Here is a 3,907-nt window from a genome sequence, read left to right on the forward strand (position 1 = left end):
AAGGTCAATCACAACATTACACATTTTCATTTGAAGCAAAAAATAACAGCAAATTACAGCTTTAGGGAGGGAAAACTACAATCCCATAAAGCAACACTCTGATTGGTGTTATTTTTTGTATAGCATCATGGGTAATGTTCTTTTTCACCATGATTTCAGCTATTATACATGCAATGTTAAACAAAAATAAATAAATAAAATAAAAAAATCTGTAGAAAAATGGATGGCAGATAGTTACTAGTACCTTTTCCGATAAGTTTATGGACAATGCCTTCAACCCTAAAACACAATATTTACAAAAATATTTAAAATACAAGTAAAACAACAGCAAAAACAAATTAATATGGAAAATGTCTTCATATTAATACAATACATTGGTACAGCATTGTTAATGACTAGTTAGTGATTATTAAAAAAAATAATAATGTGAACAGATAGCTTTAAAAAAACTTTACGGACTTTATGTCACAATATCACCATGTTTTTGGATTGGAAGAGCTTAACACTGCATTGCAATGCTTAACACTACATTGGAAGAACTTGAGCAATGCTTAACTACATGTACACCATCCCTCCCTTGCAGAAGACATATCTATGTGCGGTTGCACAAGTCTGTGTCAACTTGAGTAATGTTCAGGTAAGTTACACCTGGATGACTGTGATTGCTAAAGGTGGCTGTCTCACTCAAGGCTTTGCTCAAGAGCACAGGCAGATGGGTAATAATATATAAGTCTTTGTTTACACAATGTGTGTCAGCAGTGTTTTGAGTTTGCTCCCTTTAATTAAAGGGGCTTTCTGATGGACTGTGCAATATTGCTCAGACGTGGGAGGGTTTGAGTGTGAAAACATGAGTCACTAAGGTGGGTGTTGAGGATATATGGGTGGAGGTATACAGTATGTATACATACTGTATATTTAAAGCCTTGTATGCAAGCAAACATAATGTGTGTTTAACATTCTTAAGCTTTACTTAACAGTATGATTATCATTGCAGAGTAATTGGTTTACAACAACTGCATAAATTCTGTTAGTATATTTAGAAAATAGATAGTTCTGGCCCTGGATGCTCATGGCTTCTAGTACTGTATGTTAATGAGATAGATCACTCAAGAAAATAAAATTCTGTAATCATTTATTTACTCCCCATGTTGCTACAAACCTGTATGGCTTTTTAGTCTTCACAAATGTTGTTCGGTGTTTTGCTGTCAATGCAATTACAGTCAAAGTGGTCCAGAGATTTAAAAAAAAAAACTCCTTTTTTGTGTTTGCAACAACATGAGGATGAGAAAATGATGACAATTTTAATTTTTGGGTGAACTATCCTTTTAAATATAAGTAGAGCATATACAGGCATATTAAATAAAGTATATGGGACAATCATACAGTACTACAATAAACATTAAAAATACTTTTACAAATACCATATTTGCTACCATTCAAAAGTGTGGGGTCAGTAAGATTTGGAAAGAAGTGTCTTATGCTCACCCAGGCTGCATTTATTTGACCAAAAATACAGTAAAACAGTAATATTGTGAAATATTATTACACATTAAAATAACTGTTTTCTGCTCAACTATATATTAAAATGTAATTTTATATTTTCTACAGACTTCAGTGCTATATAATCCTTCAGAAATCACTATAATATGCTGATTTGGTGCTCAAGAATCATGTCTTCTTATTGTTAATGCTGAAACGGTTGTGCTGCTTAATATTTTTGTGAATTAAAAAATATATACATTTTTCAGGATACTGAACAGCACAGCAGAATAGCATTTATTTGACATAGGCTATACAATTTATATAACTGTAATATTTCTAAGTCATATTTAATCCAGAATATTCCTTTAATATTTAATATTAATTTAGTTGTATTTTTTCATGTGTAAAATAAGTCATTAGCTTCTATTTAAATATACTTGTACCACTTTCAGCATCTTTACGAGCTTGTACACAAACTATTCTGCTTATGGATGCCTGCCAAGCAGTTGCATAAAATCAATGAGAACTTAGTCAATAGCCCTTTAGACCGATGGTGACAGAATGTGTTCCTTATTTTCTGATTATTCTAGAATAATCTATCCACTCTGTTTCTCCAACTTGTTCATCACAGAGAATACCGATGCAGCATAAGTGGAAAGATCTGGAAGAATAATGTTTGAAAATGACATTCTCAGTAATTCAAGACTCATGGTCTCATGAAATTCAGCCCTGAGGCCCAGTTATCTTCTCATAATGGTAAAGCCTGAAGACTACAGCATTCTGTTTTGTTCTTGCTGGAGCTCCGTTATTGAATATGCGCCTGACATCAAACAGCTCTGATCTAGGCGGTTGGTATTGCCATCTGGAGTTCTGAATCCATGTAGTGCTGTTCTGAAATCTTGCTGAGGAGGCAAATAAGCCCAAAGACCAGCCTTACCAACTAGCTAAGCCAGCTTCTCAGTTCCCCAACATCAAATGGTCTGATCAATCTAAATTGGCAGTAATGAGAGAATCTCATACAGCCAGTACAGTGTGATGTATACTGTATGTAGTCTAGTAGGTACATGGCGAAACCGGTTGACTTCTAAAGTCATTATGAAATGCAGAGCCATGAAAGAGCATCAACAGCTTGTTTCAACATCATGTGCAATAGAGCAGGAAGTCTGACAGTATCTTTAGAGAGGCAGAATGATGGAATTCTGGGAAGGTTTATGGCTTCACCTCACCCTAGGCTGACACTTACACGCCTCACCCACATTTCTGATTCAGCCCTCAGTGTGTGTGTGCTTGTTTGCATGCTTGAGTGAATGTGTCTGTGTGTGAAATGGGGTACAGATATGTCAAAGAACAAACTTTGCCCTACCCTAATCTTGTACCCTCAGCACCAGATGTCTAGAGAGGATGCATTCTTAGCACAAACCCACATGCCAGCACACAAATACTCCCACTCACAAAACAGGAAAACATCCAGGACATGTCCACACTTACCAACATGACGGTTTGAGGAATGTTCCCAGAAAGGGTTTGAACAGCCATGGACATTAGTCAGGACAGACGCCATTTTTTTTTTCACAAATTAGAACAAGGCTGCAAGAAATCAATTTATAATAAAAAACTATACATAATATGATGAAAGTGATAAAACAGGGAAAAAAAATTAAATACTAATCATCAAATAAATAATGTTAATAATATGATTGTTAATAATTGTTAAAAATACGAGATTTTATGTAAGATTTAGACTGCAAATAAATGCTGGTCTTTTGAACTTTGTAGTCACCACTGCTTTCAACATTGATAATAAGAAATGTTTCTTGAGCAGCAAATTGGCACATCTGAACGAGTTCTGAAGGATCATGTGACACTGAAGATTGGAGTAATGACTGTCGAAAAATCAGCTTTGCCATCACAGGAATAAATTATATAAAAAATATTAGGGTGGGGGGAAAAATCGATACAGCATCGCGATATGTTCCGCGGCAATACGTGGTGAGGTCAGCTGGGTCACCTTCAGCATGCAGTAAGTTAGTAAAATAAAGAGGGCGGCATGGTGGAAAGTTATCAGGAAAGCCCCGTCCGCGTTTAAATCAGATGTATGGACTTAGTTCAGATTTGTACACAAGTAGGGGATGTAAGTAGGGATGCACCGAAAATATAGGCTACATATAATAATAATAATAATATATATATATATGGCGCGCCGTGTCGCGCACCGCCCGGCAGTGTTCAACGCGCATGTTCCACTCTCCTCGTTGCTGCGCGGTTTGACGCTCTGCTCAGTATTCCGATCTATGAGTGTGCGTTCCGCTCGTGTACCGCTCATGCTCACCGGAAAAGCAAAGTCTGCTCAAATAACACGCTGACAGGAAATTTCTATGCAGTATAGGCCTACTTGTTCCGGTTTGCAGTAGCGCTACTGTGCTGT

Source organism: Sinocyclocheilus grahami, unplaced genomic scaffold (genome assembly GCF_001515645.1).
Source record: "Sinocyclocheilus grahami isolate Dianchi unplaced genomic scaffold, SAMN03320097.WGS_v1.1 scaffold438.1, whole genome shotgun sequence".
Classification (NCBI taxonomy): domain Eukaryota; kingdom Metazoa; phylum Chordata; class Actinopteri; order Cypriniformes; family Cyprinidae; genus Sinocyclocheilus; species Sinocyclocheilus grahami.